We start from the raw sequence: 24564 nt of genomic DNA, 5'->3' as shown, positions 1-24564 counted from the left end.
CCATCTTTGGTGGGTTAATTTGCATACTCACTCTGATTGGCTGGTGGTGTAGCAGAGGTACGGTCAATTTACATGTTTGTCTATTATTAGGTAAGATACACACACACACACACACACACACACACACACACAAGAGGTTTCCAATGTCTTCTGTGATGTCAGGAGTCAAACATAATTCTGGCTAAATGAAAAATACCACAAATGCTACAAAAGGGGCCAGAGAAGTTTAAAGCTGTAGAATCCTCAGTTCTTCAGAATCACTCTGCTCTGAGCTGTCCAAAGATCAAGCACTGCGGTAAACAGAATAATGATGCTACCCACCCCACCACCCAAAAAAAAAAAAAAAAGGTGTCCATGCCCTAATCTCCAGAATCTGTGAATATGTTGCTATACCTGGAAAAGGAAAATTAAAGTTGTCGATGGCATTAAGATTGCAAATCCATATAAATAGGGAGATTATTATTCTGGATTTCTATATGGGTCCAATATAATGATAAGGACCTTTACAAATGGAATTAGGAGACTGACTTGTGCACAAGAGGAGGAAGGTAGGGGTGACTGGATAAAGAAGATGAAAGGATTAGCTAAGAATATAAATGCATTCAACAAGAAGATATAACTCTGATAAACATATATGCACCCAATACAAGAGCACCCAAATACATTAAAAAACTTCTGGAAGATATCAAGGGGGAGATTGACAGCAATACAGTCATAGTAGGGGACTTTAATACCCCATTAACACCACTGAACAAGTCATCTAAATAAAAAATCAGCAAAGAAACATCAAGCCTAAATGACTCAATATAACAGATGGAATTAATTGACCTCTTCAGAACATTTCACCCCAAAGCCACAGAATATACATTCTTCTCAAGTGCACATGGGTCATTTTCAAAGATAGACCACATATTGGGACACAGGCAAAGTCTCTTCAAATTCAAGAAGATAGAAATCATATCAAGCATCTTCTCAGATCACAATGGCATAAAAATAGAAATCAACTACAATAAAAACAATGAAAAAAATCAAACACCTGGAGGCTAAATAACATGCTATTAAACAATGACTGGGTTACCAGAGAGATCAAAGAAGAAATAAAAGCATCCTGGCAACAAACAACAATGAAAACACAACAATCCAAAATCTATGAGACACAGTGAAAGCAGTCTTGAGAGGGAAGTTCATAGCTCTACAGGCCTACCTCAAAAAACAAGAAAAAATGGTAATAAATTATCTAACCCTACAACTCAAAGAGTTAGAAAGAGAGCAAGAAGAAAAACCCAGAGTAAGCAGAAGGAAGGAAATAAAAAAGATCAGAGCGGAAATAAATGACATAGAGACTAAAACAAACAAACAAACAAAAAAACATACAAAAGATCAATAAAACCAAGGGCTGGTTCTTTGAAAGGATAAAAAGATTGATGAACCTCTAGCCAGGCTCACCAAGAAGCAAAGAGAGAGGACCTAAATAAACAAAATCAGAAATGAAAATGGTGAAGTAACAACTGATCCCACAGAAATACAAAGGATCATGAAAAAATACTATGAACAACTCTATTTCAAAAATATGGACAACTAGATGAAATGGACATATTCTTAGAAAAATACAAGCTCCCAAAAATCAACCAGGAAAAATAAAAAAATCTGAATGGGCCAATAACTACTGAAGAAATTGAAGCAGCGATCAAAAATCTTCCAGCAAACAAAAGCCCTGGTCCAGACAGCTTTACAAGGGAGTTCTACCAAACATTCAAAGAACTAAAACCTATCCTCCTCAGACTATTCCAAAAAATTCAAGAGGAAGGAACACTTCCAAGCTCTTTCTATAAAGCCAGCCTTACCCCAAACCCAAAACCAGATAAAGACACCACACAAAAAAGAGAACTAAAGGCCAATATCCTTGATGAACATAGATGCTAAAATGCTCAACAAAATTCTAGTAAATTGGATTCAGCATTACATTAGAAATATCATACACCATGACCAAGTGGTATTTATTCTAGGGATGCAGGGATGGTACAATATCTGCAAATCAATAAATGTGATATATCACATAAACAAATTGAGAGACAAAAATCACATAATTATATCAATTGATGCAGAAAAAGCATTTGACAAAATCCAATACTCTTTCTTGATAAAAACTCTCAGCAAAGTGGGAATAGAGGGATTATACCTCAACATAATAAAGGCCTTATATGACAAACCTACAGACAACATACTCTATGGGCAAAAATAAACTCATTTCTTCTAAGAACAGGAACAAGACAGATGCCAGAGGCTAAAGCAAACAGCAGTTGTCAGATTAATGCAAAAAGACCCCTTGGAAGGCCAATGGACTTTGATATTCAGCAGGGCTGAAAATCAGCATAATACTGCCCTGCTGTGGGCTCAATGGCTCAAGGCAATTTCCTAGCCTGATAATGCTTATGCTGTTTACCAAACTTTACCTTTGATCTGCTTGTATGCATTGCTAAAGGACAAATGTGTATTCAAGTGAATAAAAAGTGGACTGGCCAGAAGTCGGTATGTCTCTTCAAGAAAGAGGTTCCACCTGGCTCCCAATGCCTTCTAAATTCATATTTCTTGTATAGCATTTTCATTTGTGCATTGGCCCCTCCTTCAGATCCTAAAGCCTGCTGCAAAGGTCATGGCAACAGGGATGCCCACTTTCACCACTCCTGTTCGATATAGTACTGGAAGTGTTAACCATAGCGATCAGAAAAGAAGAAGAAATAAAAGGCCACCCACATTGGAAAAGAAGAAGTAAAACTGTCCTTATTCTCAGATGACATGATACTATACATAGAAAACCCCAAAGACTCCAACAAAAAACTTCTAGACCTAATAAATGAATTCAGCAATGTAGCAGTATACAAAATTAACACCCAGAAATCTATAGCCTTTTTATACACCAATAATGAACTCACAGAAAGCGAAACTAAAAAAAAAAATCCCATTTACCATTGCACCAAAAAAATTAAGATACCTAGGAATAAACTTAACTAAGGATGTAAAAGACCTGTACTCAGAAAACTACAGGACATTGAAAAAAGAGATAGAGGAAGACATAAACAAATGGAAGAACATACCATGTTCATGGATGGTAGAATCAACAACATTAAAATGTTCATACTACACAAAGCAATCTACAGATTCAATGCAATTCACATTAAAATACCAAAATCATATTTCAAAGACCTATAGCAAACTCTCCAAAATTTCATCTGGAATAAAAAAAGACCCTGAATAGCCACAGCAATCCTGAGAAAGAAGAACAAAGTTGGAGGGATCACAATACCAGATATCAAGCTATATTACCAAGCCATGGTTCTCAAAATTACCTGGAACTGGCATAAGAACAGACATATAGACCAATGGAACAGAATAGAGAACCCCAAAATTGACCCAAGCCATTACACTCAATTAATATTTGACAAAGGAGGCAAGAGCATACAATGGAGTCAAAACAGCCTCTTCAATAAATGGTGCTGGGAAATTTGGTCAGATACATGCAAAAAAATGAAACTAGATCACCAACTTACACCATACACAAAGATAAACTCAAAATGGCTAAAGGACTTAAATGTAAGATGGGAAACCATAAAAATCCTACAAGACTCCATAGGCAACAAAATAGCAGACATATGTTGTAGCAATATCTTTACCTACACAGCTCCTAGGGCAATGGAGACTAACAAGAAAATAAACAAATGGGACTACATCAAAATTAAAAGCTCTGAGGAGAAACCAAGATGGCGGCATAGGTAAGCACCTAAACTGCTGCCTCGCACAACAATTTCAAAACTACAACTAAAAGACAGAATGGACATCATCCAGAACCACAGGAAAGCTGGCTGAGTGGAAATTCTACAACTAGAAGGAAAGAGAAAAGCTCATGGAAAATCAGAGGAGCTGCAAAGGACTGAGGTACAGAGACACTCGTGCAGAGAGGAAGGGTGGCTGAGTGCCTGGCTGGCTTTCTCTGGTGGGAGGGGGAAGGAAGCCCCTGACTGCACTGAACCCCAGTTCTGGGTGAAACCCCATGGACCCAGGCTCATACGGGGGGAGTCTGGACTGTCAGGTAGAAAGAGAGGCACACGGAGACTCGGGGAAGCCATGGCGGGCAGGGGTCTGGAGGCGCGCGTGCGCGCAGAGAGTACTGACTGCTGAGGTTACCACTAGCTCTCCCTAGTAGAAGGGAGTCAGAATCTCCTGACTGCACTGAACCCCAGTTCTGGGCGAGCCCCTGGGGACCCACACTCTTACGGGGGGAATCTGGACTGTCAGGTGGAAACTCAGGGGAGCCACAGAAGGCAGAGGTCTGGAGGTGCGCGCGCAAGGGCAGGGCTGATGGGAAGCCAAGACTGTCTGCTCAGCCCGGAGACTCCGCCCCATCCAAGCTGAGCACAGAGGCTTTTGCAATTTTGCAAGTCTGGTCCTATAAGGCTGTCTCCAGCACAGGTCTCCCAGCGTAGACACAGCTGATACTCACAGCCAATTGGCCTGGAGGCCAATTCCTCCCAGTGATACCAGCAACAATCAAGACTTAACTACAACAAGGCTGTACACACAGACCACAAAGGGGTGCACCAAGAGTGTCCACCTCAGGTAACTGGGGAGGCCAACCCACTGGACCATATAGGACATCTAGCACACAAAGCCACCCTACCAACTCAGGGAAGCAGCAAAAATGTGGAGACAAAGTAACAGATCACAAATGACAGAAATGGAGGAAAACAAACAACTAGATATAGAATTCAAAACCACGGTTATAAGGTTTTTCAAGAATTTCCTAGAAAAGGCCGATAAATTTAGCGAGACCCTCGAGGATATGAAAAAGGATCAACTAGAAATTAAGCATACACTGACTGAAATAAAAAATATTATACAGAGACCCAACAGCAGACTAGAGGATCGCAAGAATCAAGTCAAAGATTTGAAATACAAAGAAGCAAAAAACACCCAACCGGAAAAGCAAATAGAAAAAAGAATCCAAAAAGTTGAAGATAGTATAAGAAGCCTCTAGGACAACTTCAAGCGAACCAACATCAGAATTATGGGGGTGCCAGAAGAAGAGAGAGAGCAAGATACTGAAAACCTATTTGAAGAAATAGTGACTGAAAACTTCCCCTACCTGGTGAAAGAAATAGACTTACAAGTCCAGGAAGCGCACAGAACCCCAAACAAAAGGAATCCAAAGAGGACCACACCAAGACACATCATAATTAAAATGCCAAGAGCAAAAGGCAAAGAGAGAATATTAAAAGCAGCAAGAGAAAAACAGTTAATTACCTACAAGGGAGCACCCATACGATTGTCAGCTGATTTCTCAACGGAAACTATGCAGGCCAGACGGGAGTGGCAAGAAATATTCAAAGTGATGAATAGCAAGAACCTACAACCAAGATTACTCTACCCAGCAAAGTTATCATTCAGAATGAAAGATCAGATAAAGAGCTTCACAGATAAGAACAAGCTAAGGGAGTTCATCACCACCAAACCAGTATTATATGAAATGCTGAAAGGTATTCTTTAAGAAGAGGAAGAAGACAAAAGTAAAGATAAAAATTATGAACAACAAATACATATCTATCAAAAAGTGAACCTAAAAATCAAGTGAATTAAAAATCTGAGGAACAGAATAAATTGGTGAATATAATAGAATCAGGGGCATAGAAAGGGAGTGGACTGATAATTCTCAGGGGGAAAGGGGAATGGGGGTTGCAGGAAGAGTCTGGACAAAAATCGTACACCTGTGGATGAGGACAGTGGGGGGGAGAGGTAAGGGCAGAGGGTGGGGTGGGAACCGGGTGGAGGGGAGCTATGGGGGGAAAAAGGAGAAACAATTGTAATAATCTGAACAATAAAGATTTATTAAATTTTAAAAAAAATAAAAAGCTCTGCACAGCAAAGGAAACCATTAACAAAACAATAAGAAAGCCCACTGCATGGGAGAACATATTTGCCAATGCTATTTCAGATAAGGGTTTAATCTCCAAAATTTACAGAGAACTCCTACAGCTTTACAAAAGGAAGATAAACAATCCAATCAAAAAATAGGCAAAGGACCTAAATAGTCACTTTTCTAAAGAGGACATACAGAAGGCCAAGAGACATATGAAAACATGCTCAAAGTCACTAATCATCCAAGAGATGCAAATCAAAACAGCAATGAGATACCATCTCACACCTGTCAGAATGGCTATCATCAACAAATCAACAAATGACACATGCTTGTGAGGATGTGGAGAAAAAGGAACCCTCGTGCACTGCTGGTGGGAATGCAGACTGGTGTAGCCACTGTGGAGAACAGTATGGTGTTTCCTCAAAAAATTAAAAATGGAACTTCCATTTGACCCAGTAATCCCACTTACTTCTAGGACCAAATCCCATGAAACCAGAAACACCAATCAGAAAGGATATATGCACTCCTATGTCCATAGCAGCTATTTATAATAGCTAAGATTTGGAAACAACCTAAGTGCCCATCAGGAGATGAGTGGATTAAAAAATTGTGGTACATCTACACCATGGAATACTATGCCGCTATAAAAAAGAAGGAACTTTTACCATTTGCAACAGCATGGATGGAACTGGAGAGCATTATGCTAATCGAAATAAGCCAGTCAGAGAAAGATCAATATCACATGATCTCACTCATATATGGGATATAATGATCAACATCATTTGATGAACAAAAATAGATCCAGAGACAAATGGCAGGAGAGGTGGGAGGGTTAGAGAGCAACCAAAGGACTTGTATGCATGCATATTAGCATAACCAATGGACACAGACACTGGGGTGGTGGGGGCTTGCCTGGGGTGGGAATGGCTGGGGAGGGGGTGTCAATCATGGAAAAAGGAGGCATATGTAAAACTTTAGACAATAAAATAAAAAAAGAGAATATATATGCATACCCCATGGACATGGACAATAGTTTGGTGAAGGCCAAGGGATGGGGAGGCAGAGATGGGCAGAGATGGGCAAAGGTGGGAGGGAGACACCTGCAATAATGTCAACATTAAAAACGTTTTAATAAAAAATAAGTTTGTAAATAGGAAGTCAGATGATGTAACATGAAAAGGATGCAACACAGATAGAGGAAAAGGCCACAAGTCAAGGAATGTAGGCAGCCTCTAGAAGCTGAAGGAAACAGATGCTTAGACCCAGGTTAGACTTCTAACCTACAGAACTATAAGGTCATTTATTTGTGTTGTTTTAAGCCACTAAGTTTGTGGTAATTTGATCCAGCAGCAATAGGAAACTAACATTTCTATGAGCCAGTCATTGAGCCAGTCAATAGGATTGCAAAGAAGTCCCAGCATTCTAGGAACACAGTCCAGGAGGGAGAGAAAAATACATGCATGTTGTTAAAGCAGCATGCTGAGCCCCCTGAGGGCTCACTGAGCAGAAAGTGCTCTCCTCTGCTTTGGCTAGTCAAGGAAGGCTACCTGGAGGAGGGGAGACACTCCAACTAAGTCTAGAAGGCCCCAAAAGGAGTCTGCACAGCTCCGGGTTCACATAGTTTCAGAGCCTTTTATTTAGCTATCTTCAGGGACACAGGTGTTAAACAGAGAAACCACTTTTTTTATTGTTCACACTGATCTAGACCCTTGATCCTCAAAGTATGATCTAGGGACCAGAAGCATCAGCATCACCTGGAAGCTTGTCAGAAATGCAGAATCTTGGTCCCAGCCCAACCCTACTGAGTCAGAACCTTCATTCTAAGAAGATTCCCCAGATGATTCATGTGTGTCTGAGAAATCACTGCCCTCAATAACAACATTCTCATACTCACCATACAGCATGGAGAGGACGGAGTCCGGGCTCCAGAAGTTGCTTACATGTGTAGACCTGATGGGATGGACAAAACACCTCAGACTGCGTGTAACAGTGCTCAGAAAGGTGCACTCCCACCCTACGCCCTTCTCAGCTTTTGCATAGATACCACACATGATCAGGCTATACAGCTCTGACCTGAACATTAGGCAGATTCATTTAAAAAAAAAAACAACACTTGGTTACAAACATCACCTTTTTATTTCTTAGAATATGTGACTTTAACATTAGCATTCTTCTCTCTCTCTCTCTCTTTTTTACAATACATCATCTGTATATTATATTGTCTAATAGGGAAAATTTTAATTTCGTTCAATAACCTCAGTTCTGTAATTTACTCTTATTTTCAAATCATTGAGTTTCAATTTGTTTCTCCTGCTACCAATAGAACCAGGTCAGGGGCTCTGGCAAACCCCAGCCCTGGTGTTCAGAACCTCAGTCCCAGGAAACCCTTGGCTGAAACCATTTGTTCCTGCACTCCACCTCCGACCTGTGCAGGGGCAGAGCATGACAGTATGAGGAAGCAACCTAATAGCATTCTTAAAATGTCGCATGAGTCCTAGCTGGTTTGGCTCAGTGGATAGAGCATCAGCCTGTGGACTGAAGGGTCTCTGGTTCGATTCTGGTTAAGAGCACATGCCTCGGTTTCAGGCTCAATTACCGGCTATCGTCGGGGCTCTTTTGGGAGGCAACCAATCAATGACACACTGATGTTACTTTCTCTGTCTCTTGTCCTCCCTTCCACTCTCTCTAAGAATCAATGGAAAAATATCCTCAAGTGAGGATTAACAAAAATAAAATAAAATAAAAGTCAAATTAATAAAGTGAGCTTAGTAGAAGCCTCATGCGTCATGAACTAATAAATGTTCACTAAAATTTAGAGATAGGCAATTCAATATTGACACCTGTGTTATAGCTCTCAGAGACTTGCCAAGGATTTGTAAGTGGCAAGGACGAGAGAAGAGAAAGGTTTGGAACTATAATATGAGTTTAAAGCAATCTCAAGTCACTATTCTTGCTGATATTATGAAGAATAATGGTTACAGAAAAAATGAAAAAGAAACAAAACAAAAATAGCCTTTTCCACATTTATAATGCCCCAGGCTTTAGACAATTGATTTTGTATTCATTGGTTCCATGAATGCATTTTGTAGACGGGAAAACTGAAATTCACAAAGGTTAAGTAAATTGCCCAAGGTCCCATGGTCCGTAGAGGTGCCAGGATTTGAGCCTATCTTTGTCAGGTTCCAGAACCTGTGCTCTCAGCCACCACATTATGCCTGGATGAGGGACCGATGGTATCCCAAAGAGAACTTTGACTTTGGCAATGGACAGAGGTGGGTTCAAATTCTGCCTCTGCCTCTCCCTGCTGGTTAGTAGAATAAATGACTTCTCTAAAATCCTTAAGTAAGACAAGAGCAGGGAGGGACGACAACTCCTACCTTGCTGATTTGTTAAAAAAATAAGTAATAATATTTGTAAAGCGCCTTTCTCACTATGGTGACCGTTAAGGGTATTTACCGCCGTGCAAACCAGAGGCAAGCTGCCTGTGATGAGAATAACGGCTGCCCCTGCAGCAAGGTCCTTCCCAGCCAAAGCAGCACCTGTTGGCCACGGTGAGCCGCATCCTCTGTCACCGGGCACGTCGTGGGCCGCCTCCCAGCAGGGCCCGCCTCCGCCTACAGTTTCCCCACATCACACTTCACAGACTTGGCAGCAACGGAGCACAGAAGCCAAGGATGGATCTGGATGACTGCAAGTCACCGCCAATTCACGAAACAACTGTCACTGACATCTGGGTTTCTTCCTCCCGCTGGTTGTTGAACTGAAGGGTGTGCTGTGGAACCGATTGCACCAGCGGTTCTTTCAGTGCCTCAGAGACAAGATGATGGCGTGCGCCCCAGAAATGAAAGAACCTGCTGGGCGAAGAGAGCGTTGAGGCAAATCATTTTCTTCCTCTGGCAGCGGCTTTACTTCCCAGCTCCTTCTGCACAGGGAACTGAGAGGTATTAAGGGAGCTTTCGCTGCGTATCAATGTGCTGATAAGCTAGCTCCCTTTCCATTTTCCTACCATTCTGAGGGACTGTTTAGGTACAAAGGTAACTCTACCAAGGGCTCTCGCTCACCCCACACACACCCTTTACCAGTTCTGAGTCACTGAAACCACTGTCTTTTTGTCCTCCGTCCCCCACATTCTCTCCCCTCCCCCCACCAATCATTCGCATAAAGGCTGATTTTCAGCATTAAATGAAAATGCAGACTCTCAGGCAAGTCAGCTGTATGCCAACTCTTGGGTGTGATGATTCGTACCACACTTGTTTTCACTGACAGTGGTGAAAAAAACACATGTCAGAGTGAGGACTGGAAGGGTAAAGGGGTGGAGTGGGGGGTGGAGAATGACAAGAAATGAAAGAGAGCTGAGTCCAGAGAATTCTGAAACCTTCAGAGTTGCTGAACTCTTAAGCTTCCTCCAGCCATTAGGAGAGACCAGCTTGCTGACCCCCTTTCAAGAACTAAATTACAGTTGAATTTTTATTCAAAAAAATCAATCTCTTTCTCTGAGTCTTTGCTGCTGTCACCGTTATGTCATTGTGCTGAGGCCTCAGGGTTACTGTCATTAGTGTGCAAATGAAATTCTCACATACAACAAAAGAAAAAGATCCTAAGGACCTGGGGTCTCACCAGAAAGCCCCTTAAGTCAGCTGACTTGGAATATGCAATGTATATTTCACATTTTAATGCATTTTATATAGCATGGAATGTCTTATTCCTGGCAATTCACATGTAATGCAGTGTGACATTAAGATTGGGTGACACAATGCCAGTTAAAAAATTGATTTGCTTCTCCATATTGGCATACTTTATGGTGCACAAAATACAAGGCAGGACATGAGCCTCCCTCATTGAAAATTAATAAGGATTTGTGAATTGGACTGTGAGGCACTGGAAAGCAGGTAATTTCTCAATGGTGTTAGAAGAATATCCCTCAAAATAGTAGGTGTAAAATGAGTGGGAATACCCATAAATGATTATTTTTAAAAACTCTTAGAAAACTAGAAATAGAAAGGAAATACCTTAATCTGATTTTTTTAAGTATCTGCTAAAATCCCACAGAGAGTGCTATTCCTGATGGTAATCAGAAAAAGCTTTGTCTCTGAAGAAAAGAACAAGGCAATAAAGCCTGAGACCAGCACTTCTAGTCAACGTTGTACTGGAGACACTGCCGGCACAGTAAGAAAAACAAAATCTGCAAGGACTGGGAACAAAATTACAAACTGTCATTTTTCACAGTTGATATAATCATCCAAAAAGAAAACTCAAGGGATAATTTATAACTAAGAAGAATTAATAAGTGAGTTACACATTACTATCCTATATAATAAAAGCCCAGCGACCGAATGGCAGAACAACCAGAATGACCGGTCGACCAAATGGCAGAACAACCAGAATGACCGGTCGACCAGTCGCTGTGATGTACACTGACCACCAGGGGGCAGACGCTCAATGCAGGAGCTGCCCCCTGGTGGTCAGTGCACTCCCACAGTGGGAGCAGCCTCTCAGAGGGCGGGTCCACAGCCACTCTGCTGACCGGGATGAGTGGTGCTCCCACAGCAGGCCAATCCCCACAGGCCATGTCCCCCACCAGTGCACGAATCCCATGCACCGGGCCTCTAGTTTAATATAAACATTAATATGCCATTATCACTTGGCTTCCTATATCCAATGCACTTAGCCAGCAGATATTTATTTAACACTTACTATGTGTCACTCTTCTAAGTGCTTATAGTATATCAATAAAGACAACAGGCAAAGAGCCTGGCCTTCTTGATCTTACCAGACAGAGCTACCTAAACAATGTAACTGACATGAGTGGGAACAGAAAGATTAGATGGTCAGCGAAGGGAGGGAGCCTTATAAGCACTGGGTTCTGATTCCTGGTGGTTTGCTGCAGCAGAGGTATTATTTACCAAGATGTGTATCTGCTCTTGGGCCATCAGTGACAAGTGGGGCAGAGAGAACTCAGACCAGCTCAACAAGAGCCAAATTTGGCCTTTGTTTAGCAGACAACACCCCTAAAATTTAATATTGTTTCAATAATATCAATTATTTAGCAATCCATATTCAAATATCCATAGTTGTCCTAATACAAGTTTTTTATAGCTGACTTTTAAAAATATAGGATCTCATTAATGCTCACACATTCACTTGTTATATTGTCTAAGTCTCATTTAATCTAGAACAATCCTCCACTGTCCTCTCACCCTATGTCAAAGGCCACAGCTCCCATCAGTCAGCCCACACCCTTAGTTACCTTCGCCAGGTTCTAGGAACCACTCCTGCTTCTACTCCCTCCAACTCCCCCCTGTTTGTAACTCCAGAATACTGGATTATTAATTGTTGATGTTCCTAAACTGTGTTCACATCTTTATAAAAAGTCCCATTATTAAACTTACCTCAAATTACCTAGATTTTTCCATCAGGTCTCTGACCAATGCAGGGAGACAGGCCCAAGGACTTGGGGCAGCTTAATAGGTTGGGAAGAAAATAGGAACAAGCAAAGAGGATCAACAATGAGCAATCAATGAGATTGAACAAAACTCAAGAAAGTGTGGGTGTCCTGAAACCAAGTGAAGAAAGAAGCTTAGGAAGAGTGACCAACTGATGGTGTTGATAAGTCATGTGAGGTGAGGACTGACTGAAATGTGCCATTGGTTTAGCAACATGGAAGTTACTGATCACCTCGGCAAGAACAATAACAGTGGAATGCTGATGTGTAGAGGTCCCAGATAAAAATGAATGCAGGTTCTGCTAATGGCAATAAGTAATCATAGTCTCTGAAAAATTAGATATAAAACTACATTTAAGCCATGTGGTATTTTTGAAATTGATTTCAGAAAGGAAGGGAGAAGGAGAGAGAGATAGAAACATCAATGATGAGAGAGAATCACTGATCGAACCTGCAACGTTTGCATGTGCCCTGACCAGGAATTGAACCGTGACCTCCTGGTGCATAGGTTGATGTTCAACCACTGAGCCACACCAGCTGGTCCATTTAAGCCATGTTTTTAACCAGCACAACAGCATGCAAATAGAGAGGCTCCCAAGCACTAACTAAGAACCATACTTTGGGTCAGGTGCTTTGCATATATTATCTTATTTAATCTTCATAACAATCCCATGAGACAGAATTATTATTTCCGTTTAACTGATTCATCCAATATATGTTACTATGGGCCAAGTAATGTTCTAAATATAAGGGATACATCAGTAATCAAAAGAGGAAAATGTGTCTGCTTTAATGGACTTCTGTTCTGGCGGGTTCAGAGGAGCGACGCTGACAAAGAGAAGTCACATCATTTCCCCAGAAAGTGAAGAGGTAGAGGAGCTGGAATTGGAATAAAACTGTATCCTTTCCAGCATATTTTTTTTACTTCATTATGCAAACAAATAAATTCACAATTAAAAAGTTGTTTAATAGAAACAAGCATGACTTTAAACTTCCTATATGATAAACATGATTGCCACAGCAAGTCTCCATTCTATATTCAAATATGAAACATTCAAATGTCCAATATTTCTCCAAGACTAAAATAAAAACCTCAAATACCAAGTAATTCTACCCCAGACACCCACCTGGAGTTTGCTGCATTTGAACTCCAAAGGTAATCAACACATACTTACATTCAAACACTCTTACACAGGCACAGGCATTCACATACACCTCTGGGGGAGTGTTGCGGATGGTGGCCTGGCATTGTGTGTCTTTAGGCAAGTCAGAGGAAGGAGTGGGGTTCTAGAAAAAAGTATATAAAACACCTTTTAAAACTGAAAAGCCCTGTTTAGATATCTGTATAGTGTCAATAGTTATAAAACTCTTGACTCTAGGATTCCCCAAATCCCTCCCTGGAACAGAGCCTAACGAGTTAGCCACTGGAGATCTGGGCCTTCCCTTCCAGCCATGGCAGAGGAGGCCTGCTTGCTGCTCAGGATGGGAGAATAGGCCAGCTCCTGGGGACTGCACGTTTCTCTCTCTCTCTCTCTCTCTCTCTCTCTCTCTCTCTCTCTCTCTCTCTCTCTCTCTCTCTCCCCTTATCTTTATTGTTGAAAGTATTACAGATACCCCCCCCTTATTTTCCCCCATTGACCACCTCTACCCCACACTCACCCCTCCCAGGCCCTCACCTCACTATTGTGTGTGTTCATGGGTTATGCATATATGCATATAAGTTCCCTGGTTAATCTCTCCCCATCCACCCCTGCCTTCCCTCTGAGATTCCTCAGTCTGTTCATGCTTCTATGTCTCTGGACCTATTTTGTTCATCAGTTTATTTTGTTCATTAGATTTCACATATGAGTGAGATCATGTGATACTTATCTTTCTCTGACTGGCTTATTTCACTTAACATAATACGTTGTAAGTTCTTTATGAGGCAAAATGACAGGAAAGGGACAAATGGGCTTTAAATTCCATTTTCATGGTTAGAAAAGTTTCAGTACTCCATTTATTTCTTTTTAATCTTCTGGGTGGATGTCTCTTATACAGGCATAAATGCCTAATTGGTCTTCAATTAATCAACTCTAGGGGTTTCTGACTCCAGCCAGGTATGTGGGTATGTGGGAGGATAACCGCTTTTCTAACTTGATTACCAGGCTTTGGGTGTACTACGCATCCTGCTGACTTATGGATTTTAGTTCTAATCTCTGTGAGCTCTGTATGCTCAGGGGCAAGTATTCAAAGTCACTTATCGTAAGCTCTCCAGATGCTGCCTCTACGTGTGTGTTTCCCGTCAGGAGATGAAATTCCCACCAACACATCTGGGTTCTAAGCCTTCAGGTAGCTACACAATACAGCCTTCCTGATAGAATGCCAGTTTCATACTTTCAATAAAGGGGAGAAGAAAGGGCCCCTTTACTAGCATTGTTGAACACTTACTATGTACCAGATGCTCTAACAGACACCTTATAGACATTAATCCCCATTTCTTGTCTCTATGTTATAGACAAGAAAACATGCCTGTGTGAGGTCCAGTTAGTAAGAGACAGGTAAGATTTGTTAAGATTATCCGTTACCTAGATGAAATAAGCAGTTTCCCATTGTCTTGTAAAGTCTTATGTGCCAGAGATTGCTAGTTACCTCCCAGTAACCATTCTCACTTCTCTGTCAATTTTAACTGAACAAATGGTTTATCAAAGTCTAGGTTGTTTCCCAAGCCTTTCTTGTAACATGATATAGTTATGTAAAGAAGTTTGACAAATGGAAAGTAAGTGAAAGTGGTGTGAGCTCCTTCTAGGTTACCTCATTACCATGCAGTTTTGATTACTGTCACTTCATGATATATTTTGAAGTCAGGAAATGTGATGCCTCCATCTTTGTTCTTTCTTAGCGTGCACCTAACTATTCATGGTCTTTTGTGTTTCTATATGAACTATAGACTTGTTTTTTCTGTTTATATAAAAAAATCTTTGGAATTTTTATAGGGATTGCATCGAATTATTTGCAGATAGTTTTAGATATTACAGACATTTTAACAATACAGTACTAAGTCTTCCAATCCAAGATGGCTTTCCATTTGTTTCTGTCTTGTTTAATTCCTTTCATCGAAGTTTTGCAATTTTTAATATAAAATTCTTCTACCTTCTTAGTTAATTTTATTCCTATGGAACAGAATACAAAACTGAGAAATAAACCCATGCATATATGGTCAACTAATTTTCAATAAGAGAGCCACAAATACACAATGGGGAAAGCACAGTCTCTTCAAATTATGGTGTTGGAAAAACTGGACCTCAGTACGTAACAGAATTAAATTGGACCCGTATCTTACACCATACCAAAAAGTCAACTGAAAATGGATTAAAGACTTAAACCTGAGACCCAAAACTGTAAAACTCCTGGAAGAAAACCTTTTGGGAAAAAGCTTCATGACATTGATTTTGGCAATGATTTCATGGATATGAAACAGGCAACAAAAACTAAAATAAGCAAGTGGGACTACATCAAACCAAAGAGCTTCTGCACATCAAAGAAAACAATCAGCAGAATGAAAAGGCAACCTATATATGGAATGAGAGAATATATTTACAAATGATATATCTGGGTAGGGGTTAATAGTCAAAATATATAAAGAATTCATATAACTCAGTAGCCAAAAAACACTCAATCCAATTTTAAAATTACATCACTAGTCCATATATCTTTTCTGCTCTTTTCCTGAACTTTAACTCTTTACACTCGCTTGCTTTTTTCTCTATTCCTTTATTCTAATGCTAACCGTGTCAAGTCACACTCGACATCCGAGTGCAAAAGGTTAACCATGGTCTACCCCAGTGGTCCCCTTATCACTAAGTCTGATGGAACTTTTAAATATTTATCTTGACTAAACTCTCAACAAAATTTGATACTCTCTGGGAAAACTCTCTCCACTGGGCTATTTTTTTGTACTCGCTCTCCTGTTTCTTCCTTCCTCTTAGGCCAAATCTTTCAGTCTCCTTTGCCGGCTTCTACACTACTCATTCGTTGAGTGTTGATGTTTCTTAAAGACAGTCTTACTCCAGAAACTCTCTCTGAACATTGCCATATCTTTAATTACTATGTATGTGCCACAGACCTCCATAGATACATCTTCAGTTTTAGTAGTACTCTCTTTTGAGCTCCTGGCACACAGTAATTAATAGCCCATTAAATTAATGAATGAATAAATGGTAAACATTTACAAAATGTTTAACTGCTTTAACTTTGATTGCATTTTTCATAGGTAACTTCTTGGACACATGGAAATCATCTTTATCTCATAATCAATATCTTCAATACATTTTTCCTAGCTTTACTGAGATATAACTGACAAACAACTTTGTGTGAATTCAAGATGTACAATGTGATCATTTGATGCATTTATATATGGTAAAATGTTTACTACGTTAAGTTTAGTTGACACATCCTTTACCTCACATAATTACCGTCTTGTTGTTGTTGTTATGGTAAGAACATTAAAGCTCTACTTTCGAAGCAACTTTTAAGTATGTGCTTTCCATTTAATTATTTATATACTCAGTTAATGACACACAGAGCTTGGAAATTTGCTATAAACTTTAGTACAAAAAGTTTCTCTTAGGTGATAGCTTTACTTGGACTTGTGAATTAGTCATCTCACACATCATTGTTTATCCCACAGTACCTAGTATAGTCATTTACAGATAAAGTGTTCAGTGAAGATTTATTTATTGTGCATTTGATTTTGTTTATTCCCCAATTGCTCTAGAAGAAACCAAAAATGAAATTTGAGGTATTTCCATTTAATATAATCTGATGTAATACTGTATGGATTGATTCCCACATAACCATATCTATATTTTTACCTTTTTGCTTTGGGCTATTAAACTTTTGACCATATTCTTTGTAGAATTTTAAGAATATCACAAGTGAATTTTGTAGACAGAAGCAAGTGTGTGAGAGCAAGTGACATCTTGATGTGGTCTGAAACTGTCGTAATTGCACAGAAATTGTATAAAAAATTAACGTGAGAATATCTGCATAATTAATGTTTTTGAATGAATATTTAAATACAAAATATGTTTGCTTAATTATGTATCCTATTATCTTCCTTATCCTTAGCTCATCTCATTTCTTCCAGTGATTATACTCTCTTCATACTTCTTAGAGAATATTTCAAAAAAAGATGTCCTTTCTTTCATTATTTTGAATGGTAAAGATCTCCTCAAAATTACTTCCGCTCCACAACCACTCCTATCATTATTTTTTACCCACATCAGGAGAAGCATAATTCCAACTAACAGCTTAAAAATTAGATTTACTAGCATAATAAAAATGAACCCAAACTACTTCAGAATTTTACTTTCTATCTTTTGTTTTCAGTGCAAATGTTTGAACTGGCATGACATATAGATCCCTTCTTTACTTATTTCTAGATGAGTGACTGCATTAATTAGTGAGATCAAAATTTTACAGAAAATTAATCAGATGTCTAAAGGAAACAGCTTCTCTTTCTTATATAATTGGTTTACTTCCTACTCAACGGGGGAAGATGAGATGGGTAAACAACATAGGGACTTAAATTTACCAGTTAAAGTAATATGCTCTCATCTGTTTTAAATAAGTCTCTTTCAATACTTTTTTTTTCTTTGAGGTAAATAAATTTCTTCCCAACTGTCCTTTCCAAGTGACATCTTGGTGTGGTTTGCTGTTATCTAATAGGGCCAACAGTATATCTTCACCTCATGAATGAGGTTACAGGACTCAGAAAAAAAGAAAAAAAATCATTTTAGAAATTAAGACTAAATTGGAAGAAACACAAAGCAAATAGACACAACAGTGATAGCTTAAGAGAAAAGACGGTGAAGTGAGGAAATTCTTTAATTAAAAAGAAATAGAGTTTTTAAAAAGACTCAAGAAAATGTGAAAAATATTGAAAATAGGCAAAGAAAATTCATTATATATATATAACTAGAGGCCCGGTGCATGAAATTCACCGGGGTGAGGTGTTGTGTGTCCCTCTGCCCAGCCTGCACCCTCTCCAATCTGGGACCCCTCAATCAGACGTAAACAGGCAGTCGGACATCCCTCTCACAATCCAGGACTGCTGGCTCCCAACCGCTCGCCTGCCTGCCTGCCTGATCACCCCCTAACCACTCCCTTGCCAGCCTGATCGACACCTAACTGCTCTCCTGCCGGCCTGGTCCCCCCCAACTGCCCTCCCCTATAGGCCTGGTCACACCCAACTGCCCTCCCCTGCTGGCCCAGTCACTCCTAACTGCCCTCCCTTGCCAGCCTGGTCGCCCCTAACTGCCCTCCCCTGCTGGCCTGGTCACCCCCAGCTGCCCTTCCCTGCAGGCCTGGTCCCCCTCAACTGCCACCACCCCCCCCCCTCGCAGGCCTGGTCACCCCCAACTGCCCTCCTCTGCCAGCCTGGTCATCCCTAACTGCCCTCCCCTGCAGGCCTGTTCTCCCCCAACTGTCCTCCCCTGCTGGCCTAATCGCCCACAACTGCCCTTCCCTGGCAGCCATCTTGTGGTGGCCATCTTGTGTCCAAATGGGGGTGGCCATCTTTGACCATATGGGGGTGGCCATCTTGTGTGTTGGAGTGACAGTCAATTTACATATTACCTCTTTATTATATAGGATAGGAGTCACAGAAGAAGAAACATAAAACATGGGAATAGACTAAATACTAAAAAATAAAATTTAAGAAAGCTCTTAAAATTTAAAAAAATTTTTTTGAAAGTGCATTTTGAAGTAGTATGCCATGGGCCTGAGAATAATGACTCAGAATGATCACAGTAAGTCATGTCAGATAAACTATTAAATTTTAAAGAAAAAGGAAAAACCTTATGGTCATCTAGGCAAAACTAGTAAATAATACATAAGGAAAATAACAGTAAATTGTCACCAGAATTTTGAACATCAATGGTTATGGCAAAAGAAAGTGGAGTAACGTATTTTAGATACTCAAAGAAAACTATGAACAATCAGCTAAACTGACTTTTAAATATAGAGGCAACAGGTAAACTAAGATGGCAAGAACTTAGGATATATGGTTTCCATAAGCCTTTACTGAAGAATATGCAAAATAATAAACTTCCAATTGATTAGAGAGAAATCAAATATATACTAAAGAATGAACTTCAAATAATTAGACATCAAAATAAGGAGTGGTAAATATTAAATACACATTTACTTGTAGAATTAAATGAAGCTGAAGATAAAATATATAGAGAGTAATATACAATCTGTATATATAAAACCTTAATATGCAAATAAACTGAACAGAAGAACAACTGAACAACTGAATAACCGAACAACCAGTTGCTATGACGTGCACTGACCATCAGGGGGCACGCATGGAACACAGCGGGCATCGGCGGCAGGCGGTAGAGTGCAAAACATTGACGGGCATCGGCCATGGTAGGATGTGGAGCAGGTGAGTGGGGGCGCCAGACCAAGGCAGGGCGCCAGTCGCTATCATTGGGGCAAGCCTCTGGTGGTTACTGAAAATTCTTTGCTTCTGTGCACCATGGTCCTGCCCAGCGCTCTCACCTGCTGCTGGTGCCAGCCCCACTCACACCCGCTGCCAGTGCCCAGCACCAGATTGCTTGGCACTGTCAGCAGGTGTGAAAGGTGGCTGCCGGCCCCTATCACCCCTGAGGGCTACTCCACCCCCCCCCCCTGATAATGAGGGGCAATTGGGGCTGGCAGCCACCTGTCACACCCACAGCTGGAGCCAGAGCCACCGCTCTCACCCGCTGCCAGTGCCCAGAGCTGACCCCAATCGCTCAGCACCATCAGCGGGTGCGAACGGTGGCTGCCGGCCTCAATCGCCCCTGAGGGCTTCTCCACCTCCCCCTGCTCCTGAGGGGCAATTGGGGCTGGCAGCCGCCGCTTGTACCCACTGACAGCACCGGCCCCAATAGCTCTGCATGATCAGTGGGTGCGAGCGGGGCCGGCACTGTCAGTGCATGGGAGTGGTGACGGCAGGAGCGGAGCTGCCAGCAGACAGGGGACCAGGGCTGGCAGCAGGAGGGGCCAGGTGGGGGTACAGAGGATGTGCCAAGACCTGTTCCTGTGCCCACCACAGCCTCGCAGCCCACAGTTCCTTTTAAGGTGCACGAATTCGTGCACTAGGTCCCTAGTACCTATAAAATAAGACAGTGTAAAAATGATAAAATTGCAAAAATGGGGTCAGAATGGGGAGCACATACAAAAAATGTAACTGGTGGTGACAGTATTATTATAAATATGGTTAGACTGTTATGTGTGTAATGTGGAAAAAGAAAATAAGTATTTATGAAATTTTTAATTCTATCATTCCTTGGGTCCTTGAGAACCAGGATTTTTAGATTCTCAGTGTGGAAAAATAAGATATAGAAATAATATAAAATCTTAAGGAAAAAAAAAACCTCTACATCTAAATTGAATTTGAATTAAAAGTTCATATGAACTCATGAGATTATATAGCATATAGTATACAGTGGTACATATTAACTCCGTCTACTAAGTCTAGAAACAATTAATACCCAGATCATGGTCTTAAAAATACCCTAACCTTAACCCTTTTCACCAAAAATCCAGAATTTCTTGGGGAAAATGACTGATTCCAGGTCTAAGGTAAGAAATGAACAAAATGCGCCTAGAATACCAGATATCAAGAAAGCTACCAAAGACTAAGATATTTATGTCAAAAATACTCAGAAAACAACTTGAAGAGGCTCCCACTGGCCAGAGGAACAATTTGAGCTTCAAAGGGAAAGTTGGAATTGACTAAGTCCATTAAATCAATGGATTCATAATGATATTTTGAAAATCTAATTGTTCACCTTCAAAGAATGAGAGGAAAGCAATTTATCATCTTGGAAACTAGTAAGTAAAGGGAAAGAAAAAAATATTCATCCTGACTTTCTATGTAAATTATGCCACTTAATAACAAAATTATAGATGAGTAAAATGTTTCTTTATAAAGAGTTCTACAATAACTAAATTGTGAGAAGTGATAGAATTAAAATAGCACTATTTTCAAATTCCAGTGAATTAATAGATCTATAAGCATTGGGCATCATCAGCTGCTAACATTACAGAAAGAAATGTCCAGACAAGATGTGCCTCCTCATTAAAGAACACGGCACTAAGCAAAGAGTACAGACTTCCAGTTATAAGATGATTAAGGTCTGGGGGTCAAATGCACAGCATAATGACTATCCTATATAATAAAAGCCTAATAAGCAAATTGTCCCCTCAACCAGGAGTTTGGCTGGGAGTTTGACCACTTGCTATGACGTGCACTGACCACCAGGGGGTGGCATGGAACATGGCAGGCATTGGCATGAGACGCTGGCAGCGGGCAGCAGTGGAGGCACTGCAGGCCCCAATGGCCCCCAACGAGAGTGGGACCAGGGTGGGACGGTGGAGCAGGTGAGTGGGCAGTGTCAGACCAAGGCAGGTGTGAGCCACTGGTCACCAGGTGGGGGCCAATTGCTCCGCCGATCCCCCTGCCACTGCCAGGCTCCCAGGCACTGAGGGAGCTGGGAGGGGCCTGATGTTCTGCTGATCTGATTGCAGAGCGACTAGCTGTCAGGAGCCAAGAGTTGGTCAAAGGATTAACTCTGACCTTACTTCAGTCACAGAAACTAGGCCCACTTCCTCTTGCCTGAGGACAAAGCATTCCTTCTGTAGCCGCCCTTCAACCACCACACCCTTTACTTTAGCCGATTATCTAAGTCCCCACCCCTCCTAGGCATCTCCCCTTCTAGAAACCACATATAAGGAACACTGTAAGAATAAAATTTCAAGGCTTGATCAGAAACCCTTTTGTCCTGCCTCCATTCTTCTGCGTCCCTTGTCTGTCTCCCATTCTCTTAGGTGCGCCGCCTCGGTACCCTCGTTAGAAGACCCCGCTGGCCGGGGCAACTAGCAGTGGCAGTGGGGGTCAGCGGGGGTGGCCTGCCAACAGGCTCCCTCAGTGCCTGGGAGCTGGGCAGCAGTGGGGCATTCATGGGGGGGGATGATAGGGCCCTGCAGGCAGCAAGCAGTGGCAGTGGCTGGGGGCAGGCAGCCAGGGGAAGGGAGGGAGTACCCAGTTGGCAGCAGGCAGCCACTAGGGACCCTACCAGTGCACAGATTTCATGCACTGGGCCTCTAGTCTATATTATAAAGCAGTAATATGCAAATTAGGCCAGGACTCCGTAACGGGTCATGACCAGACAGGAGGAGGTTGCACGTGCAGGTGAGACCAGAGCAGAGATAAAGATAGAGGCAGGGGGGCCTGCCTGAGCCAGTGCAATGGCTAGGGGGGCCCCAGAGCAGACACAGGCAGGGAGGCCGGGGGACGCTGTAAGTCAGGAGCAGGTCCCGGCCCCCCACGGTGCCCATCTGGCCTCCTGCGGTGCTGATCTGGCCTGACTCCTGCGGCGGCCGGTGCTGCGCGAGTCAGGCATGGGTCCTGGCCCCCAGCGGGGTGCCTCCTCGCACAGCAGAAGGCAGGGCGCCTCCTTGTGCAATTTCAATCATGCACTGGGCCTCTAGTAGTTAATAACAGACTTGAAAGTTGCTAAGAGGGAAGATCTTAAATGTTCTCACTACTGAAAAAGAAATGGTAATTATGTGATATGATGCTAGCTAAGGCTATGATGGAAATCATTTTGCAATATATAAATGTATCTAATCAACACATAAGTGTATCACATCAACACATTGTACACCTTAAACTTACATAATGTTTATGTCAATGGTATCTCAATAAACCTAAGGGGTAAAGGAAATAACTTAGCACCACCTATAGTCTTGCCAAAGGATTAAATATGAGTCTGATTGAGACTTTGGATCCAACCATCAATTTGCAAGAAATACGAAGGACAGAGGACCAGGCTGAATTGCATCATGATTATACAATAAAAATTTCCATGCTGTACATAATTCTTCAGGTCAAATGCAACAAATCAATTTTAAGATAAGTGAAGAGATAAAGGGGAAATTAGTGATTAAAAAAGACTTAGTCATTTTTTTTAAAATGAGAAAGATGTGTTTAGGATGTATCTGGATAATAAAGATATTTGAACAAAATAAATAATTGATTACTAGATTAGTTTATATTTATCATATTAATACTAAGGGCCCAGTACACGAAATTCGTGCACTGGGGAGGGGTCTCTCAGCCCAGCCTGCCCCCTCTCACATACTGGGAGCCCTCAGGGGATATCCTACTGATGGCTTAGGGCCGCTCCCAATGGGGAGTGGCCCTAAGCTGCAGTCTGTCCTCCCTTTGCAGGAGGTGACCGGGCTGATCAGGGGAAGGCGCCAGCCCCATCACCCCACTGCTGCAGCCACTGCCAGTCACCGCAGCCGCCAAGGTATTTTCATCAATACAGACTCCAGTCCCTTCACCATGAAAAAATGACTTTCTTTAGGCATTTTCAAGATGTGTCTTTCATAGGATATGACATTTCTTTCTTTATTTTTCTTTTTATCCTCACCTGAGGATATCTTTCCATTGATTTTTTTTCCGATCCCAGGCTTGGCCCCTGCCCAAGCCTAAAGTCTCCACCTGGGGCTTTAGGCTTGGGAAGGGGGCCCCCTGCCCCTCCGATGGCCGGCTAGAAGTGACCTGGGTGAGGAGGAGGTTCCTGGGACCCAGATATGTATGCAAATTAACCACCATCTTTGTTGGGTTAATTTGCATACTCACTCTGATTGGCTGTGGGCATAGCGGAGGTACAGTCAATTTACATGTTTCTCTATTATTAGGTAAGATAGTAATGTCCTATGGGCCACGTGGAAGGACTTTTTTTTACTTCTCCCACAAGATGTCTTGTGGAAATTTTATTAGCTAGAATGTAAAATGAATTGTCAGTCAAATAAAAAGAACCCTTTAGAAAACAACAACATGCGTAACATTTTCCAACAGCCTTTTTAAATAGTCAGACATTTCAAGTATTATAAGGAAAATAAGGAGAAAAACCCAGAAACTATAACTTCAGTACATTTCAAACAGAATGTCCCCCAGGTCAATTAAAAATAAAAGAAAAAATAGCTTCAATTCCATTTTTTTTCCTTTAAAAATACATGTTATCTGTACAAGATATACTTCAGTAAATATTGAAAATCATATTAGCCCTTTTATTAAATCAAAATTATTTAATTCACATTGTGGTTAATATTAGATTTATATATTCATCTAGTTTATTTGACAAATATTAAAAATATTTAAAAGATA

Source organism: Eptesicus fuscus, chromosome 8, assembly GCF_027574615.1.
Source record: "Eptesicus fuscus isolate TK198812 chromosome 8, DD_ASM_mEF_20220401, whole genome shotgun sequence".
NCBI lineage: Eukaryota > Metazoa > Chordata > Mammalia > Chiroptera > Vespertilionidae > Eptesicus > Eptesicus fuscus.
Note: the sequence above shows the minus strand (reverse complement) of the source record.